Source organism: Ambystoma mexicanum, chromosome 4q (assembly GCF_040938575.1).
Source record: "Ambystoma mexicanum isolate Mex_15411 chromosome 4q, UKY_AmexF1_1, whole genome shotgun sequence".
Taxonomy (NCBI): Eukaryota; Metazoa; Chordata; class Amphibia; order Caudata; family Ambystomatidae; genus Ambystoma; species Ambystoma mexicanum.
The window spans coordinates 874,086,732-874,108,985 of NC_090928.1; the positions used below are offsets into that span (position 1 = coordinate 874,086,732).

At 45.3% G+C, this 22,254-nt stretch overlaps 1 long non-coding RNA gene across 1 annotated transcript in view; it reads left to right on the forward strand.

Annotated features, from left to right (window-relative positions):
* Positions 1-11,366: 11,366 nt before the first annotated feature.
* LOC138467116 (uncharacterized) overlaps positions 11,367-22,254 on the forward strand; it is a 410,024-nt gene continuing 399,136 nt past the window's right edge. Inside the window, exon 1 of the long non-coding RNA XR_011268046.1 lies at positions 11,367-11,453. This is a non-coding gene — a long non-coding RNA (uncharacterized lncRNA). The remainder of the gene's footprint in view (positions 11,454-22,254) is intronic.

The following is a 22,254-nucleotide window of genomic DNA, read 5'->3' on the forward strand; positions in this document are numbered from 1 at the left end:
GAGATCTTGTTGGGTGTCCTGACCCACGTTTGAGCTATCATGCTGCAACATTTGGTGCTGTGGGCTTAGAAAATCCAAGATGGCCAAAAAGCCCACATGTGCGCCAGAATCCAGGAGAACCACACAGTTTGTGCATACACCAAAATGGCTGCCTAACTTGCCACCCACCAGTGCGAGCATGATGGGCCAGGGTGCCATGAGTGGAATGGGTGCCAAAGGTAAAACAGCAGCGCCTGTTAGCTCAAAAACGCTTTAAAATTACATTTGGTTTCTCTGAATGCCAGCTCAAAATGCCTATTTTCAAACATTGCAACACATCCAAAAATCTCACTGAACACCAGCGGACATCTGGCAGAATGAAGTATGTGTGCATACAAAATCTGGGAAGATGACAAAACTGGCTGAGCTATGCATGTCAGCAGCCTAACTGAAACTGGATTAAAACCACCAAAATCGAAATGTTTAAATTAACTGAGTGACCTACTTTTGAGTGTCACATAGTTTGTAACTGTTAAAATGTCATAGTTTTGAACTTAGAATCAGCATTCTAGCTGCATATGTAAAAATTGTATTGACTTAAACTGGGGAACAAAAAGTGACATTTTAGCTGAAACCTGGCTCAAGGAAACTGGAATTCTGCCAGACAGCTACCCCCGACAGGAGTGGGGGCTTGCCCGACAAATGCATTCCCAGGCCTGGCTGCATTCTGTTGCCCCTGCCAAAAAGAGGTCACACACTCTCTGATTGAATTACCAGGGGACTGCAAGAAACTAAACAAAGGGCCCAGGCAGATGGTTTATTTGGGGGGTTGTAAATGGCTTCCTTTTGAACAAAGCCCTTCCTTGACTCAGGCAGATGGTTTATAGGAGAGGTCGTAAAGTGGCTTCCTCTTGGCAGAAACGGGGAGGGGCAGCCCCCTCTGAGAACAGGCTGAGTGTAAAGAAAGTGGGCAAACTGGTTTCTCAACCATGTGACCTGGGAAGATACACCCCTGTTGGCCAGAATATGATTTTAAGAAAGATGTATAACGCATGGTGCGGACTTGTCAAAATTATCTAAATGATACCATAATTCTTGTGATTTTTCTGCCCACATTTTAAGAGGTTTTAGGACCCGGTGGTATGATCTGGGGGTTTACGAGTGGAAAAGAGGCTGTTACTCTAAATGTATGCATGTTAAAAATCTGACACTTCCTTATCTAAATGCCCACCTGCCTTGCACACAATTGTATAAATTTGGAGAAAAATCTGATATGGGGAAAGCTACTAAAAAGCGCAAAATGTTGCCATTTCTGAATGCAAGCCCCCAGGAAGAGCAGAGTTTGAACAGAGTATACCTCATGTGATATGTGATGGGTGCATGTCATTTTAAACAACTGTGTATCTGTGCAATATGTATTTGGGTCAAATATAGATTTGTGTGCAATTTGTCAGGGGAGTGTCCTTTCTGCAGGCCATAAAACAGCATCACCATGACTCACATTTCCTTTCCCCTATCAAGGAAGAGAGAAAAGCTTGACCAATGATCAGTTGAGAGAGGGGCTGGCTTAGTGATGCTGCGCACACACCCACTTTCAAAAGACATAAAAAGAGCCACTGGAAGCTAGAGAGGACATTCAAATCCAGTTGCTGCGGAGCGTTTTGCCGGACCACACAACATCCAGAAGATACCAGTTCCAGACTGACTCCAGCTACATACTCCAGAACCTAGAACTTATACTTTAGAACCTAAATCAGACGCCTAAAACCACAAGCTGAGTTCTCTGCAGCAGGCCTCAAATCATTGCAAGCTACTCACAGCCGGGCGAGCTGCTTGAATCCCTTGCCAAGAACTTTTGCCAGGACCAGTGCAGAGATCCAAGAGCCGTGCAGAGACCGCTGTATCCGGACAGACCAGACCAGTGCCAGACCAGACCGGACCGTGCAGAACCGCAGACCCAGAGACCAGATCGCTGTGAAGTGCCGCTTGCCTGATTGATCAGATCCGTGACGAGGTCCAGTCCTTCCAAAATATATTGTGAGTACTTAGGTCAGATTGTGACAGAAATAAGCTCTTAGTTTAAAATAATCTAATCCAAACTATTTTAATCTAACCAGAACTACCTCCTAGAAGTTGTCACTTGTCATTTTGTAAAGCTGCACCACTGTCACTTGTCAATTCTGCAGCTGCAAAGCTGTCACCTGTCATTTTGAGTTTACTTTAAATCCGAAAAACGACCTTTACAAAATTGTTCATATCTCTGGAACCGTTTGGGCTACGAACTTGGTTTAACTTTCCTCTGAAAGCTCAGAATCTAAGCTTTCCAACAAGCCTACCCCTTATACTTTTTCCGCAATCACGATTCACGCACTCGTAAACTTTACCGCGATTTGCGATTTGGTTAAAAATCCAGCCACGTGTAACCATCAGCAGTCATTTCTTTCCTTGCTAAAAATTCGTTTGCCTCTTAATCACCATCTCTGAATCATTGCTAAAGTGAGCCTGAACTCATCCCAAGTATCTCTCACTCACCCTGAACTTCCTAAAGGGAATTAAAACCATTTTCGGCTTATTTGTAACTTGTTTGCCACCACATTCAAGCACTTGGGCTGGTGTTTTAAAACTCATACCTGATTTCTCTAAGTTGCTGGGGGGGGGGATTGAACTGAATTATATTTGATTGCATTTCTAAGAACTGTGTGCTCTCCTCTTCATCTCCTTACATTGCATAAAGGGGGGGTGAATTGTCAAAGAAAAGTGATTGCTTGTTTTGTTGAAGTCATATCAAGTTATTTCTGTACTGCATTTATTCCACCTTGCATTTCCTTGAACCGTATAAAGCATTCTCTACCCCTTTATTCTTCTGTTCCTATTCACAAGTGTGCTACCTCATTTCCTATACTAACTCCTCATTGATTATAAAGAAGTGTGCTAGTGTCAGATTACCCATTGTTGAATACATTATATTTATAAGGGTGATATTGATTATTAATTTATTATAAAAGCGTGGTATCTATATTTTGTCTTATTTCTCAAATAAACCTTTTAAACTTGCAAATCAGAACTACTTCTTGGCTCAGTGGGGTCAGGGGGGTTCTAAGAGAGGGATGTTATATAGGGGTAGTCATCCAAAACTCATGAACTGGACATAAAGATATATCAATAAGGGTTTCCATTCAGTATCCCAGACTAGGCATTGACTTAGCTGTAGTGTTGAATTGAATCTTCTTACAATCTTCCCTTAGAGTCGGGGAACGGGAGTTCCAATATTGTGCTGCTTTAACAGTGAAGATGCTCCCACCAGATTTAGTGAGTTTAAATCTGGGTACAAACAGGAGGTTAGCGTTGGCTTTTCTTAGAGGGCGAGAGGCAGTTTGTCTGGTGAACCTGTCTATGAGGTATTTCGGGACTGCATGGGTAAGGCATTTGTGTGTAAGGGATGCAGTTTTGAGGACGATTTTGTCTTTTGTGGAGAGCCAGTTAGTAGATCTCCTGAGGTCTGATATATGGGCGTTTTTAGGGAAATTTAAGGCAGCTTTCAGGGCATTATTTTGAAGGGTCTGAATTTGGGCGGTGGTGTATTTGTTACTGCCTATGTAAAGGGCGTTTCAGTAGTCTAGTTTTGACAGGATTAGTGCCCTCGCTAGAGTGACGCAGTTGTTGGGTGAGAGGAAGGGCTTGGCTGCTCTGATTAACTTGCAGGTGTAGGATGTGGCTGAGGCCCCGGCATTTACTTGTTTATCAAAGGTAAGTGTAGAATCTATATAAAAGCCGAGGGTTTTGACGAATTTGACCACAGTAATGATATTGTTGTCAATTATGAAGAAATCAGAGTTGGGACCTAGTTTTTTTATGGTGCAGGGTGTTCCTAGAATGAGGAGTTCAGTTTTGTCATAATTCAGGCATAGACTATGGGAGGCCATCCATGCCTGGATGATAAGGTAGACTCTGTTCACAAAGGCCAAATCCTTGTCATAATCTCCCGTCAAAGGGATGAGGATCTGTGTATCTGCATAGTTAGTGTAGGTGATACCTAGCCCGTCTAGATCATTGAAAAGGAGCTTTGTGAAAATATTGTATAGGGTAGGAGATATGCATGAGCCTTGGGGTACGCCGCATGATATGGGTGCAGGGTCTGTGGCAGCTAAGGGAGAGAAAACTCACATTGTCCTGTTATCTAGGAGGGACTGGATCCATGCAACTGCTTTATGAGAGAAGCAGGCTGCAGTGACCAAGTGATTACATAGTATTGCGTGGTCTACCAGATCGAATGCGGCAGAGAGGTCGAGGAGTAGTATGAGTAATGTTGTACCTTTATCTCTTAGTGAGTCTATTTGTGCCTTAAGGTCTAGAAGTGCAGTCTCAGTACCATGCTGCGGTTTGAAGCCAGACTGGCGAACTCATAGGAGGTGGTTTAGTTCCAAATGGTGCTGAATTTGTAAGTAAGCTACTTTGTCTAGGATTTTGAGTAGGAATGGCACAGTGGTTATGGGACGGTAATTAGTTGGGACCAAGGGGTCCAAGGTTTGCTTTTTAAGGAGAGGGAGGACCCAAGAGTGTTTCAGGTTGCTGGGTATAGTACCTGATGTAAAAGAGGCGTTTATAAGTTTGGTGATGAAGGGTGAGAGTTCCGGGGCAGCTTTTTTTAATAATTTGGGCTGGACATGGGTCACCTTGGCATTTGGAGCGTTTGAGCTTGAGGATGACTTTCTCGACTTCTTTAATGGAGACTTTGCGAAAGTAGAAAGGAGGGGTGTCTGGTGTGGGTGGAGATGGAATGGACTGCGGAGTAGGTGGTATGTTCGTAGTGGTCTTGAGAGTGGTGTTGATGTTAGCAGTGTTTGGAATAGTTAAGGAAGCTTTTTTGTTATTGATCTTCGCATGGAGCATTGTCATCTTATTGGCAAGGGCATTTTGTATGCCTGTACACCAGTTCTTGTCTTTAAGGGATGAGTCAGGAGCTTGGATAGGAGATTCTATTTCTTTTAGGATGGCGAACAATTCTTTGGTGTTGGATTTGGCTTGAGAGATACAGGAATTGTAGGAGGTTTGGTTAGCTAGGATAATTTATTTTTTGTAGATGGAAGCTAGATTCTTCAAGTTGTTTTTGTTGATGTTTGAGGGGTCAGATCTCCAGATTTTTTCGCTTAGGCGTTTTATTTTGTCTAATATCTTTCAGAAGGGGTGTGCACCAGGTATTTAGATGTTGGCAAGGTTTACTCTTTCTAATCTTCAATGGTGTCCAGAGAGGTGAGCATCACTTTGTTGTACTTTTCTACCATGGTGGCTGGGTCGGACTGAGCTGGAATAGAGTTTAAGGTGGGGAGAACGAGGGGGATAAGATTTTCAGGGGGTAATGTTTTTTTTATTTCTAGTAGGCGCAGTGGGAGCTAGGATACTATTGCTCATAGGTGTGGTGGCTTCTAGGGTGAAGGATACCAAATGGTGATCAGACCAAAGCTGAGGCGTTATAGAGGTGATAGTGGTTGGGCAGTTGTGTTTGGCAATCCAATCGAGGGTCCTTCCTTTGATGTGTGTGGGTTCTGTGATCTTTTGAGTAAATCCTAGTTCCTCAAGGGAGTTGTTGATTTGTAGGGCATTGGGTCACGTGAGTCATTGAGTCCAAGGTTGAAGTCGCCTAGGATGAGGCATTGAGTAGAGTTTTTTAAATTATCAGATAATAGGTTCATGAGGTCTTCCTCAAAAGAACCTATGGGACCTGGTGGTCAGTATATCAGATGAATGGTGATAGTTTGATTGTTAGCTATGGTGAGTTTGGTTGTAAGGGATTCACAGGAATTGGTAATGTGGGGTGAGGAGAGTCTTAGCGTTAGGTTGTTTTTAACAATTATAGCAAGGCCGCCACCTCTGGTAGTGGTGCGATCCATGCGAATAAGAGTGTAATTATTTGGGATGGCTAGCATGATAGCTGGTCCTGCTGCAGGGTGGAGCCAGGATTCGGTAATGGCTAAGAGATCTATGTTTTCATTATGGATTATATCCGCTACGTCAGTGGCATGGGCTACCATAGAACGGGCGTTTATTAACGCACCTTTTATTCCAGGTGAGCAGAGTGGGGCAGAGGGCGACTGGGCTTTGAGTTGGCACTATTCACTATTTAACTATTTAACCAAACACATTGCTTCAAGCACCCTGGGACGTTAACCCAGTGTGGTAATATATCAACAATAACCGGGTCGCTGAGCTCTACCAGGTGGTAATGTTCCAGAGGCCTGAGCAACAGCCCACACACCCAATTTCTATTACTATAGTAAAAACCAACGTGCATGAACAGATCTATATGAAAGCAATGAATTGGTCCTACCGTTCAAAAAAAGCTCCTCCACAATTTGACTCTAATAACCATGCTCAGTACCATACTCAATGGTTGTCCTATCATAGAAGCTAAACATAACCATGACTTGAATTAATCATTCTCCTTTTTTTAGGGTTCACTTTGGGGGCTGGATGAACATAGGCAGTACAGCCTGGCCAGACTCACCAATGCTACCTCCTGTACCATCCTTGACCTGTGGCCCGACATATTAACACAATAGAGGAATCCTCGTCCCTATTGCTTTTACTGGCATTAACTTTAGCAGTCTCTAGCATTTGTTAATTCTGTACCTACACAGATGTACCTCTTGCCACAGGGAGGCGCATGTGTGTGAACTGCACAACAGCACTATATGTGCAACAACTCGCTAGCAGAAGGTATTCATCATCATTGCTCCCCAGAGTTTGTGTTCCACAACTTCAATATCTACATTAAATCTATGGCACAGGAGACTGAAGAACTGGACCTCTCCAACATCCTTAACTTGCATTGACCTTCGCTGCCCCACGTATCCATTAAAATCAGGCCCTGATCATCAGGATTCTGTGCAATTCAACTTGACAAAGTATCTCTTTGTGGAGTTAAAGATGAGGCCTTGATAGGCTAGCCTTACTAACTCCGAACAGTCGGTACACAGTCGGTACACAGTATGTGTCATAAAACATGTCTATAGGCAGAGGTTGCGATTGGTACACCGTGTGTATTGTTACGTTAGAGGTAGGTGGTGGCAGTAGGGTGAGAGACTAAGCGCATAGCTGGGTTTGCACTGCATCACCAGTGCCCGCCATAAAACAGGCAATGTGAGTTATTGAGGAGGTCGACTAATGGCAGAGCCAGGAAATTTAAGGTGAGCCTGGAACCAAAGAGGCGAGTGTCAGAGAGAAGGACAGAGGCAGGTGTCAGAGCAGCGGTGGTGCAGGACGATAGCTGAATAAGAGGATGAGCAGCCAGTGAGTGGGGGGAATGATGTGGCTAATACTGTGGGTGAAACTCTGAGCTTTATCAATAGGTCAATCTTGGAGTTTGACCAATAAGAATGAAGGACGCTGAAAGCGTGGGTCCTCTCTTAATTAAACCATGTGTGTTTTTGGGTTTCCACTTCTGTTCCTGTACTTGAGAGCCAATGACCTATTAAGCAAACTGCCATGTCATGACAGTGCTTAGAATTCAACAGCAGTACAGAACAAATATACAGAGTGATGTTACCTGCAACGTTAACTTTATTACCTCCCAAAGGAGGTCTGTGCCATATGAGGCTACAAGACTTTGTTCTTGAACAGGTAGGAACGTGTAACTTGCAGCCAGTGGTAGAGGTGTGTGGGGTCTAACGAGAACCGAGTTCCATTTCTATTATTTTTTTCATTTAAAATATTTCCACTATTTTTTACAAGCACTTTCACAATTCCGGAAATGTAATGTTCCCAGTGAAAGCACAATCCTTTATCTTTACAGGCTCCTTTAAGCAAATATATTCACTCGAGCCCCTACTCAACTAGTAATCAGCAAAACAACATATAAGACCCCTCAATGTTCTACTTTCTACAGGCCCCTCTGCACCCACCTAAGGAGAAAAGAGAGGGCATGATCTGGTTAAACGAGCGCGTTTTTGGGGAAGTATTTAGTAGCAGAAGAACGTATTCATCACAGTCTGAACCTATTTCGTTCCCCTTAGAAGCCTTGACCAATCCTTGATAACCAAAACAAGCAGCATATCTCTTTCATATATGTATCCTTCTACTATTCCTGTTTGCCTGCATTCCATTTTCTGCTGATTCAAAGGTGTGTGCATTGACAGGTCACATTAACGCAACTGCCAGGGAGCTGCTTTTGGGGATGCTGCTGATAATGACCACAGAGTTTGTACAGAGAAAGAGGGGCACATTTGACACATTATGGGTATACAGTGTTTATATCGAATCCGTTATAGTCAATGCACATATCTCGAATATTTTATAACGGAAACCTTCATAGTGAATGCATTTTGGGCAGAGGGGTGAGGGCTGGGGGGGGGGGTAAAGGGTTAAATATTTTCGGTAAACATTTGGGGTGGCTTTTTAGTTATGCTACAGTAAAATGCCAGGACTTCCCGTTCCTGCATCTGATTTCATTTTTGGTGAAAAATATGGAGAACGTTGTGCCTGCACATTTCTTTACACTGGGACTATTATAAATTGAAAGCAAACAGACATCGAAATGCCATATCCTTAGCACTTTCTCTAGAATTTCTAGAAGTTGCAGGTGAAAAACCTTTCAAAGTCATCAATTCTGAAATGTGCAAGAACCCTCTTATTCTGCCCATCCCACCCACATGCTCAACTATCTATACGCATCTGCCCCCTACAAGCTCTTAACATGTGTGCTTCATGCAACCGCCACTAATTAATTCCAAGCTCTGCTGTAGACAGAGATCCAACATTTTTTTTGTTATACCTCTACCATTGCATGTGCAGACCCTTACCAAGTGAGACTTGTGTCATGGCCCACGTGCATGACAGAAGAACAGTGTGCTTCCCACTCATGTGTAGGTGCTTTTAATGTAAATCCACCCACTGTTTTATTCCTGGGCAATAGAACATGAACACAGTTTATTTTGGAACAACGTCCACCAGTCAAAAACACAAAAAGTGGAGAATAGGTCACAGTGTGATTGGTGTTCTTCTATCTGTCTCGTTGTTCCAGTAAAGTAAAATAGGTAATTAATGGATACAGATACTGGCAACATAGATACATTAGATGAATACATCTCAATCAGTGTACACCTGATCAATCTATAGAATGTCTACAACTAAGTCAATTGTTTAATAAATATATGGGTACAGGGGAGGAATACCAGCCCTGACACGAAGCCGTAACAAAACATGGAACGTGTAGTGTCCAATCTATGGACACTCCTGTGCCCTCCACAATGGACTTGATTTAAATATTCAAAAAAGGATATCAACTCCTGTTTATGACGTCAATATACCTTTTCCAAACCAAAATCTTGCTTGACCACTCTTGGTCAAGCAAGATATTGGTTTGGAAAAGGTATATTGACAAAAATGTTGGCAGCTGGAGTGGTTCTAAAATCTTGGTTAAGGAAGATATTGGTTTGGAAAAGGTATAGTGACACATTTTTGGCATTTGGAGTGGGTCTAAACAGGAGTGGATAGCCTTTTTTGAATATTTAATGAAGTACATTCCCACATTAAGTTTACTTTAGAAATAGGCACACCAGATCTACATGTTTTGGATGTTCAGCTTTCAATTGTAGATGCTAGAGTGATCACCACAATATATCACAAACCGACTGATGTTAATAATTCACTACACTATGCGAGTTTTCATCCAAAAGCTGTGACCAAAGGTCTTCCCTATTGTCAGATGCTGAGACTCAAAAGAATCATCTCAGTCCAAGAGGTTTTCAATAAGGAATGTATAGATCTCAGTAAAAGATTCAGTAAAAGAGAATATCCCGAAGAGATTAGGTGAGGCAATATTATGATCCGCACAAGTTTCTAAAGAGTCGTTATTACAACCTAGACATCAGAGTGCAGAGATACCATGGCTATATATCTCAACATTTTCAAGACAGAGATTCCAAATTAGCAACATATTTAAAAGGAACTGGTGCATTTTGCAATAAAATACCTTACTTCTCAAGCTGTTTCCTACACCTCCATGATGGCTTGTAAATGAGGGGTGAATTTAAGGGATAAACCAGTACGGGCAGAGACAACTCAAAAAGATAGATAATCTGTTTTGAGTATGCGAAAGAAAGGCACATTCCCCAGCCACTGTAATAATGTGACAAATGGGAAGAGTAGCTCTCATCCCCACACAGGAAAGAAGATACGCTTATACGATTATGCTACCTGGTGTCATTTATAGCATCAAGTGTCCGTGTGGGATTTTATATTTAGGGCAAACAGCGAGGACAACTCGTGAGAGGTGGACTGAACACAAGTCTAATGTATGTTGTAAAAGTGCTAAACCACCTGTAGCGAGAGATTTCAATGAACAAAGACATTCAATTGTATAGATGCAATTCACAATATTCGAGGTGGTTAAATGCCCCCTGAGGGGGAAGGGTGACTTTAACACTTGTATGTTACAGAGAGAAATGTTTTGGAGTCATTTGCTATATACTGTATACCCCAAGGGGATGAACGTGAATTTTGTCTAAATTGTTTCATCTAGTTTGTAGTCAAGTATAGATCACATTGATCAGTCTACATATTGGAAAAGTCAAGATTGACATTACCTGATATATGCTAACTGAGTAACCAGGATTAGCTAACCTATGGACAGATGTATATATGTCAATATTTGTAAGAAATTGAAATGTGGAAATGACATTCCCCAGCATCAACATGCCACTAGGTAAGGGTTTCCTCTCAGTAAGACTTGTGAGTGCATCGGCATCATAATAGGATTCGAGTTAATATTTCAAATATCAGCATGCTTTATTTAGCCATACCACACTCATTATGCAGTGATGACTGTCTTTGTATTTAACGGATAAATTGCCAAACAGCACGACTCTTTGTAAAGAATTGGGCATCTCAGAGGACCCTTTGCATGCTTTTTATTGTATACCAGTATAGTATGTTTAGGTGATTGTCAATTCATCATGACATGGATAGAATGTACTGTATACTGTGAGCATCGCGATTATGACCCCTACATCGTGTGAGCCGGATATCCTTCCCTCCAGGGAATAGCTAGTCCATTATCACCTAGTATATGGGATATATTGTTCTACATTTCATTATGTGCATGCACTACAATTTGGATATACTATTTTGAAATGTAAGAGTCTGGTTGTGTTTCGTGCTCCAACGTATGGATTTCCTTTGAATACATTTTAATACTTATTTCACCTTTACATTTGGTGCAATTTATATTGGACTGGTTGCAGAATATGTAGAGTGTGCTCTAGTTTAGTTTAAATTTAACATCGCATTATTTTGTTTAAAAATGGCTGCCACATTGGTAAGGACAGAGAACACGACCAATACTATAGACTCACGCGACGCACATCGGCTCACGTGATCATTCCAGGAAGTATTTTCCCTACATGCGGCAATGGAACCCGGGTGTTACTGGGACATGAGAGTATCGGCAGCAATATTCATTGTTGACCTAATGATCTAAGGTGAGTGGGAGAGAGTATAGATATTTATGTTGAACCACCACAATTTGGTTTATATGAACCACAGTAGTGTGGTGTGGGCCTGGAGCGGGGCCTACGTGCGCTGCTCGGGGGCCGGAACAAACAGACACAGATGCAGGACAGTCAGTGACTGGAGTGGGAACTGCCGTTTGGCAGGCTCTCGCTTACCTTTATTCTCTTGCTCACGTGATCTCTGTCACGTAGACATCACATCCATTATCAACTTTAGATAAACATTTAACATGTGAACCATTAACGATATTCAAGTGATCATAACTGAAACATGGGTGGGCTAGTTCATGGTTCAGCCTCTCGGGCGCACGTAGATGCCATTGAGGATGTAGCCTTTTAGCCCCGTGGATGACACTGGTCATTTCCGGAGTGCGTAGTGTTCTCCTCGTTCTCGGTGGGGAGTTTGGGGTGTAGCCATGTTTCTCTCCTCTTCATTTTGGTCTGGAGGCTTCTGGGTTGATTCTCCTTCGAGTCTTTCTTTCGTCCTTGGGCTACTTGCTTGTGGTAGTTGGTCCTCTGTGGGGCTGCTGTTTGCCTTCTCCTCTTCCCATAGGGTCAGCGGAACTTTCTGGAAGTGTGAGACATTTCTGGTTACTGATTCGTACCCTCGGGGGCTGACGCGAGGCTGTGCTCTCGATGGGAGACTGTCCACGGTGCCGACTCGTAGGGGAGTGACATCTTTCCTTTCTGGGCTCTAGTCCTCACCAGTACTGTGTCCCTGATTTGGAGATCTTTGGGTGTTGCTCTTCTGACTTGGTCAACTGGAGGCAGTCTCCAGGAGTGGTGTAGAGGTAGGCTCCCTTGGATGGGGACACCGAACATCATGGTTGCTGGGCTGACACGCGTTGCGGAGTGGTGTGTCAACCGATATGCGCCTAGGAATCTGTAGAGCTCTGGGAGCACCGGGCGACCTTTGTCCTTGGCAATTCTGACTGTTTTGTTAATGGACACCATGAATCTTTCGGCATCCCCGTTGGCTTGTGGCCAGTATGGGGTCACATGATGGTGGCGTATTCCCAGGTCCATGAAGCGTCTGAAGACCCTGCTTGTAAAGGGTGGTTCGTTGTCACTCCGGATCGTGGATGGGATGCCATGTGTCGCAACATTTTTGCTAGCGCCGTGGTGACAGACGTGGCATCTGTGGAAGAGACAGGTTTGACCTCAGGATACCTGGTGTGCTTGTCGATTGCTACGAGCAGGTATGTTTCATTTGCGATCGTGCAAAAGTCAATTCTGATGGAGTCCTACCTATGGTTGCTCCGGGGTGGGCATTGCATGGGCGCCGGCGGTCCTGGTCGGCGTGTGGACAGGCATGTGGAGCAGGTTTCTGTGAGGGCCATGACTTCACGCTGCATTTGGGGCAGCCATAAGCATGATTTGAGGAATGCCTGTGTTTTTACGATACCCTGGTGCCCCTCGTGCGCCAGTTGGAGGGCCCTCTCTTGTAGAGACATTGGTAGCACAATTCTGTGTCCTTTTGGGATTAGGCCATCCACTGACATGGACAACTCATGGCATATCCCAAAAAGTGCGTGTATGAGCTCCTGGGCAGTGGCCATCCTTCGAGTGACGGCTGTTAGGAAAGACTTTCACTCTCCTGACAGGATAGCAGTTTTTGTTAGTTGCAAGCACGGGTCTTTGTCCGTTTCTGATTGTATCTCCTCCAGTGTCATGGTTTTTGGCCTGGCACATTTGACTATCTGGCAGACGTGTCCCTTTGTGATTTTCGCTGCCTCGTGTTCAGTCGTGGTGGCTGGGTGGGGGTGGCGGGACAGGAAGTTCGCTGGGTTGTCAGCGCCTGCCCGGTATTGGACATCTAGGCCGAACTGTTGTACTTGTAGAAGCCAGCGCTCAATCCTGGCAGGGGGAGGGGTGTAGTGCTGAGCCTCCGAAGATGGGGATGAGCGGCTTGTGGTTGGTTAGCACCTTCGCTGGGTGTCCCAAGATGTATACATGGAAATGTTTGCACCCCCAAATGATTGCCAACGCCTCTTTTTCGATATGGGAGTAGTTTTTCTCCATTGGTGTGAGTCCTCTGCTCGTGAACGCGATGGTGAAGACTGTTCCTTCTCTGTCTCTCTGTGTCAACACAGCCTCTAGCCCACCAGGGCTGGTGTCGACGAGTAATTCCGTGGTACGGTTAATGTCAAAGAATGCCATGGTGGCGTCACTGGAAAGGGAGTCTTTGATCTTCCTGAATGCCTGTTCCTGTTCGACACCTCACTGCCACAGAGCTTTTGCTTTTGTGAGTTTGCGTAAGGGGGAAGCGGTGGTGGCTAGGTCAGGAATGAAACGACCACAGTAGGTGGCCATTCCTAGGAAACTTCTGACTTCTGATGCTGTGGATGGGGCTTGCTCACTTTTGATGTCGATGACTTTGCATGAGGTCAGGGGAGATTCCATGCTCGTTGAATACCTAGACAAAGAAACTGAGTGATTTCTTTGCAAACTCACACTTCTCTGCGTGGAGTGTGAGCCCGGATTCTTCTAGTCGCTGGAGTGTCACCGCTAGCCGTGAGTGTGTTCAGCGATTGTGTTCAGCTTTTGTTTTTCCTTGTGCCCGGATGACATCGCTGACGTTGGTCACTCGTGGTAGATCCTGGAGCACTCTGCGTATCTCATTCTCAAAATGTTCTGCTGCAGAGGAGATGCCGAAGTTGAGGCGGTGGTATCGTCGAAGGCCCAGGTGTGAGGAGAAGGTGGTAATGTAACGTGATTCCTTGGCAAAGCGGATCTGAATCAAGCTTTCTGAAGATGGATGCGCCTGTTAGATCGATGATCAGTTTGTCTATTGTTGGCATGATATGTCTTTCTCGCCCCATTGGGGAGACACATGTCAATGCATGTGCAAACTGTATTTGGTTGTTTAGGTTTGGCTGTGACTACCAGGGGGGAGACCCATGGGGTGGGCCCGACGTCTTCTCAATGATTTTGAGATCTTCCAATTTGCTGAGTTCAGCTTCGACAGCGGCCCTCATGTGGAATGGTACTCTCCTGTGTCTTACTGCCCTGGGTTCAACGGGCTGGTCAGTGTGGAGTTTCACTGATCGGCCTTTGAGGCATCCAATGCTGGTGAAGAGTTTCTTGTGTTTCTTAAACAGATGCTAGATGTCCTCTGACTGGATGGCGAGGTTGAATTGGATGACCTCTAGGCGTTCAGCAGTGGTGCAACTGAGCAAGGTCTCTATCCCGGTGTCCGCAATGTGAATTTGTGTCTTGCAGCTGATGTCTCGGTGCGAGAGTGTTGTTTTGAAATACCCTGCTACAGGGAGAGGCTTTTTGCATCTGTAGGCGTAAATTAGAACTGAGCATCGTTGAAGCGTCGGCTTGGGATCGAGTTTGGCAAATCTGGAGACAGGCATGATGTTCACGGTGGCCCCTGTGTCTATCAACATGGTCACGGGTATGTCTCCCACCAGTATGGTGCATCGTCGTGACCTGGTTCCGCTATGATTGTTGCTATTTCCTGGTTTCATTGCTGAGATCATGTGCGCTCTCTCCTTCCTGTGGGTACGGGGTTGCCTGTTGTGGTCAGGGGATGGCTCTCTGCTGGATTGGTCTTCTTCGCTACTGGATCTATCTGTGTTTTCGCCATCTATGGCGTGGGTGCGCCCACTTCTGCTGTATCGTGTTCCACCAGGCTGTCTCCTCTGTTGGCGAGCTGGTCTCTCTGGGTGCCTTGTGTGAGATTTTCGGGCTCCTGCGTTGTCTCTGTGTCGCGGGGTATTCTTCCTGTGTGTGGCGTCTTTGGGTTGTCTGGAGCTCAAGCACACCGACGCATAATGATTCTCTTTTCCACATTTGTGGCATGTGGTGCCATATGCCGGTCATGGGTCGTTTCTGCTGTGTTGTCCTCCGCACCATATGCAGTCCTTTGGTCTTGTGCTAGGTGGTCCTGTCCGTGGCTTCTGCTGTCTCAGGGCAGTGATCATCGAGGCGTTGTTTTTTGAAAGGTCTGTGTCTAGTGGTACGCAGCTTATGACCTGTTCCATTTCAGTCACATACTCATCTGTTCTCTCTCATAGCCATCCCATGGACAGGATGGTGTCGAGCGGGAGGTCTGTCTCTGCAAGGATGGCGCATCTTAGTTTCTCTGAGGACAGCCCATGTATGACTTGTTGCCCCACCGAGAATTCTTCATTCGGGAAGTCGCATGATAGTGCCATTTCCCTCAGGCGGCTATGGAAGTCATCTATGTTCTCCTGTGGGCGTTGTCTGGCCTGGCTCATTTTAAACCTCTCAAAGTCGGGCTGGCTTTTGGCTTGAATTTTCTAGTGAGCCCTTCTTTGGCTGTTGCATAGTCGTCGTCAGTGCCTCGGTTTGGTAAGGCGTTGAAGATGAGGAGGGCCATTGTGCCTAGGTTGAGCATGAGGAATGCTCTCTTCATTTCTTCATCAGTGATCTTGCGAGTGTGGAGGGATAGTTCAAACTGTTGTATCCACAGTTCCCACCGGAGGCCGGTTCGAGCCCCGAACAGCTGGAAGGGTTGCATGAACGTGCCTTGCGTGGTATCTAGCCACGTGTTTGTGTCTGGGTTGCAGCCCTGCTGTCTCTGTAGCATTGTGATGCCGTCTGTCATGTCGACTTTCGCTTTGCACATGCTCTTTCTGGTGGGTGTGGCCTGGCTTGTGGTCGCTGGGTCTGCGTGAGAGAGTCTGTTGACTGCTGTTGATGTGTAGGCTCTGGCGTGATTCCTGCGTGGCTCAGGTACTCTTTGGGCACTGTGGTGCTATCTGCGTGCTGGTGCGTGGTGGTTCTTGCAGGGTGTTCGTGGAAACACTTGTGCGGTACACCGGGTGCTGGTGAGTGGTGGTCGATTTTGGCACCCTTTTTGACTTTGGATGGCATTGCGGGCCTGTCGTGTGGCCCCTGTGCTTGACATGGTTGTAGCTCTGCCTGGGCCTGTGCCAGTGGATGCACTCTGTTAGGTCTTTGCATGTGGTGCCCTGCGCCTTTTTGATCTAGCGTGTGCTGCCATTTTGCTCACTTGTCGTGTGAGCGTTGGGGTTTAGCCTGGCTTGATTATGGCTGCCGGCGTGGGTGCCTGCCGTGTGAGTGGGGCGCAGCGGTGCACAGCACACTTACTTTCACGTCTGTGACGGCGGACTCTTATTTTCTTTTCCGCGCTTCCCGGCCTTAATGACAGGCGTGAGGAACTCAGCGAGTCTGGTGCTGCCGGGGGAGCGCGGTCACCTGCTGTTCTTTGTTTTTGTGTTGTCGGGCGATCCGGGAAGGATCCCACCTCGTCGCCAGTGTGGTGTGGGCCTGGAGCGGGGCCTACGTGCGCTGTGCGGGGGCTGGAAAAAAAAGACACAGACGCAGGACAGTCAGTGACTGGAGCGGGAACTACCATTTGGCGGGCTCTCGCTTACCTTTATTCTCTTGCCCACGTGATCTTTGTCACGTGGACATCACAAGTAGTTGGACGGCGCAAGGCCAGTTAGCTCCGGTCGGAATTCTAAACAGTATTACATTTTTGTTGTTGTAGAGTTTACATCTCGGGTAACTTGTCTGTGTGCTGGAATTATTGAGGACTATGAGATAGAGCTTCTACAGCACTATAAAGTCTGAGTTTACAGGAACCTCCTTGAAGGCTCAGGTGAGCTCTGACTTTATATTAACATTGTATCTTTGAATGCTACTTAGGTGTTACTGCTGCGGAGGTTCATTTGTTCAACTGTTTCATTTTTTTAGTTTGATTTTACTTAACACCATGACCGGCTGGAAAAATAGGCTAGGTAGGCTCTATGGTTCTGCCTCACCTCTTACGGACGTCGGTGGTAAACACTAGTAGGTTCTATATATACTGGTGGCATAGTATAGAGAACAGTTTCCTTTTTTCACTTATGTTTGGTTTTCCACATACATTTACAATCTTTTGAGGCATGCTCACAGTATACCACAGGATTTTGTCTGTACACCTCTAAGCCACATGAAGTTAATATGTGGTGTATAACTATCTCAATGGTGATATGTAATAATATGTACATAAGGCAAAGTCATATATAAGAGACTTGGTCTGTCTGTGTTTTTATCTGCAGTTCTCTGCTCCTGAAGGAGAATACATACCCAAAACGCATTATTATTTATTTTTTTATTTATTTGGATTTATCAAGCGCCCACCGGCCTGGAGGCATCGTGGCGCCGTTACAGAATATTCAGCTTAGTACATGTTAGCAAAATTGGTTACTAGGCAGGTATATATAACATTGTCGAACAGGTGTTCCGTGGTAACAGAGGAACAGTGTTGGAGGAAATACAGAGTAATGAACAGTTTAGTTGAGCAACTTTGTTTTTCAGGGTTTTTCTGAATGTCGAGAGGGATTCTTCACTTCTTAGACTGGACGGTACCGAGTTCCATGCTTTAGGGGCTAGAACTTCAAAGCTGGTTCCGCCAGCTTTCACTCTGTTAAAAGCTGGGACTGAAAGTTGGTGTGAGTACTTGTTGCATTTTGGTCTGTGGGTTGGCGCTTGGTGTATTCTTTCTGCTAGGTATGCTGGTGCGGTTTGGGCGAGGCATCTGCGTGTGATTGTGAGAGCTTTGAATGTTATCTGCTCTTTGACTGGGAGGCAGTGGGCGTCTCTTCTTGCCTGGGTGATGTGCTCTCTCCTGGTAATGCTGAGTGCCGCGCTGAGGTCATTGTTTTGTGCTATTTGCAATCGGTTGATGTTATTTGTAGACGTGCCAAGGAGAAGGATACTGCAGTAGTCTAGTTTCGTGCCTATTGTAGATCTGGCAATGTTGAGGTGGTTCTTTGGCGATAGGTAGAGTTTCACAGCATTTATGATTTTAGAGGTGAGAGCTGCTGCTGATGAGATAGCGCTGACTTGCCTGTCCATAGATAAGGTGGAATCTAGATAGACGCCTAGGGTTTTCATTGAGGCCGAGGTGGTAATGACTGTGGGCCTCATTACACGGTAGGCGGTAAGGGTTTACCGGTACTGGAAAGGGCACCGGTACTGGTAAAAACGTACCGCCTTACTACGAGGTCCCTTTGCGGGACCCGACCTTAACGGCTGATTTTACCAGTTGTTAAGGAACCGGCCCGCAAAGGGACCTTGGTGCTAATTACGGTACCGCAATTTGCGGTACAGTAATTAGCGCCTTCCCCATTCCCATTGAGCCCTATGGGGGCAAAAATGGGAATGGGGAAGTGCGTTGGTGAATGGGGAATTACCGCCCCGCTCACCTTGGAGTAGGGCGGTAATTCCGCCATCCACCAAGGCAGACGCGGTAAAATACCAGCGGCAAACATGGCTCTAATAGCGCCATGGTTACTGCATACCGTGTAATGAGGCCCTGTGTCTTCAATGATGAAGGAGCTATATGTGTTGTCAAGTCTTTTTAGGGTTTCTTTGGGGCCTACCAGTAGTATTTCAGTTTTTTCCCCATTTAGACATAGGCCATTTGCCGCCATCTAAGCCTGTATGCGGGCGTATATGTCTTGGAGGGTTTTGAGGTCATGGTAATAGTTGCCTGTTAGGGGGATGAGAATTTGTGTGTTGTAGGCATAGTTGGTGAAGGCTATGGGCCTCATTACGACCCAGGCGGTAAGTTACCGCCTGGGTCGTACCTTTACCACCATGGCGTAAACTACGTTTACGCCATGGTGGTTGGCGGACTTACCGCCCCATTCTGAGGTTGGCGGGGCGGTAAGTCCCCAATCCCCACTTACCCTTCCCCATTCCCATTTTTGCCCCATAGGGCATAATGGGAGTGGGGAAGGCGTTAATTACGCCACCGTAAATTACGGTGGCATAATTAACAACATGGTCCCTTAGCGCCATGGATTTTAACACCTGCTAAAAGCAGGTGTTAAATCCTCCATGGCGCTAAGGGACCTCGGAATCAGGCGTTAAGGGTCGGCGCTGTTTACGCCGCCGTAAACCCCTTACCGCCTGGGTCCTAATGAGGCCCAATGCCAAAATCTTCTAGGTCGCGGAATAGGGGGAGGGTGAATAGATTATAGAGTGTGGGGGAAGTGCATGAGCCTTGTGGGACTCCACACTCGATGGGTGATGGTAGGGCAGATGCTTGGTCCGAGAAGACTCTCATAGCTCGACCATTGAGGAAGGAGGTGATCCAGGCGGTGGCTTCTTTAGAGAAGTGGGCTGTGTCAGTAAGATGTTTACAGAGGATCTTGTTGTCAACCAGGTCAAAGGCCGCCGAGAGGTCTAAGAGTAGGAGGAGTGAGGTTTTGCCATGGCTTCAAGTAGTTGGTTCTTGAGGTCGAGTAAGGCTGACTCTGTGCCGTGGTGGGGGCGGAAGCCCAATTGTCTTTTTCCAAGGATGTTGTGTGTTTATAGATAAGATTGAATCTGTAAATATGCAGCCTTATCTAGAATTTTCAACAGAAAAGGCACTGTGGTAATGGGGCGGTAGTTGTTTGGGGAGTCCGGGTCGAGGGAGTTTTTTTTTAGGACGTGCCGAACCCAGGCTTCCTTGAGGGTGGGTGGGATGGTGCTGGTGGCGAAGGAGGCGTTAATGAAGGTGGTGATAAAAGGGGCCAGTGCTGTGGCACAATCTTTGTTTAGGTTGGCTGGGCAAATGTCACCTTTGCATAGTGATGGTTTGATGTGCTTCATGATTTGGAGGACTTCGGGAGTAGTTACTTCTCTGAATGTGAAGGATTTAGGTGGATTTCTGCTATGTTTAGCATTGCCGTCTGGCTTGTCCTTGGACGGCTTTGGTGAGGAGCTGGCTTTGGGCAGTTTGTCAAATTGAGTTTTGATTTTGTTTTTGAGTGTTTTGATTTTATTTAGCATGGCGTGTTGGATGTTGTTGCACCATGTGGAGTTTTTTTCAGTGGGTTGTGCAGAGGTGGTGGGGATAGTAAGCTCATTGTAGATGGCGAATAACTCTTTAGATTGTGAGTTAGCTTTCTCGATTCTGGCATTGTAAGTGGCTGCTTTGGCTGTAGAGATGGCCTTTTTATATTGTTTAGCGACAGTGAGGTAAGTGTCTCTTGTGATGGGGCAGGGGTATCCTGCCAGGAGGTTAGTGCTACTCTTTTGGCAGTACGTGCATCCTTGAGTTCTTGTTTGAACCAGGAGTTAGCATGGAGTATCTTTTGGCTTTTTTCTTTTCCAGTGGAGCTATGACCTCTATTATAGCTTTTAGCGTGTTGTTGTAAATCTCAACTAGTGTTGTCGAGTGTTGTCGATTAATTAGAGGTAGAATGAGCAAGTGCTGATGTTTCCAGGAGAGGGATTATTCTGTCTGCAGTGAGCAGTTTTTTTGATCTTGCCATTGTGGCTGGTGTGGGTGGGTATGGGTTCCCTCCTGTTTTTGCTGGTATGAAGAAGTGCAGTAGGTGGTGGTCGGTCCAAGGTCTGGGTGTATTAGAGCTGATGTCGGCCACACCGTTGTGGTCGGCGAGCCAGTCTAAGATCTGACCTTTGAGAACTACTGACTGTTATTTGAATGATATGATATGATATGATTGGTTATTTATAATGCACTTAACACCCAGGGGTTTCTAAGCGCGGACCCGGGGATTGAACCTGTGTTGCTCAGTGTCGTCTTGCTTCCAAGGCGAGCACGTTGCCCTTGAGATATCCCCCTTGAGCTGATCCTAAAAGAATGACGAATAAATAAAATTGAAAGATACAAATGGAATTCTTATAATTGGACATTGTCTGTATTAACCCTAATTTTGTTAATTGAAATTATACATTTGGCTGATATATCAGCACTAAGTTGTGCAGGGGACCGGAGTGTCCATAGATTGGACACTACACATTTCATATTTTGTTACAGCTTCATGTCAGGGCTGGGATTCCTCTGCTGAACCCATATTACTAAACAGTTGACTTAGTTATAGACATTCTATAGATTGATCAGGTGTGCACTGGTTGAGATTTATTCGTCTTATGTATATTATCTCTGCTCTGCAGTGTGACACAGTTTTACGGTAGCACCCATAAGAACATTGTAGAACAATGTCATCTTTGAAAAAATAATGATTTGACAGAGAAACATGCAACTACCTTAGCCTTCTCATCTGAGGAGGCCCGCAGAATTCTCTCTTTAATTGGCCATGTAAAAAAAACTGCAGACAGCAAGGAAGACCCAGATAAATAGATTTTCAAATTAGAGAGAGTGATTAGACGGGAAATATCACAAAAATTACACACGACTACTTGGTGGAGTACTATAAATCTCAGAAAATACCAAGGGGTTTAAGGGTGTATTTAGGACCAACTTTGTGTAAAGACAGTGTAGAATTTGTCAAGAAGTGGGATCAAATTCTAAATAAGCGCTCCTTGGATTTAATTCTTCTCACTATTGAAGAACTTTCAAAATCCTTGAAGACAATTGAGAACGGAATTACTGAATTAAAAACACAGTTAAGTTTGTTTAAAACATATCTCAACTTTGGAGGATATTAATACAAAACTTGCTTCTTACAAGCGGGATATAGAACCAAGAAAATTGAGAAAATTCAAACGGGATACCTTCGACTACATGAATAATATTGTTTATTCTTGGCAGGAGTACCCAGGACAGAGAAATCATAATATATTTCCTAATCCACAGTCTGGTCAGTTAAGCTCAGATAATAGCAGCAACAGTAGTGTAGGGGACAGAATTCCAGTTGACAATGTGAGGCCAGGAAGGCTCACACGTAATTTAACACCCCCTGAAGGTATAGCTCTTTCAACAATTCCATGGGCCAGTACTGTACTTACCCACCCAGAAACGGCCCCTTTTTTAGAAAAAAGAGGAAAACAAGGCGAGGCAAAAAGACCAACATGTCAAAGAAACAAA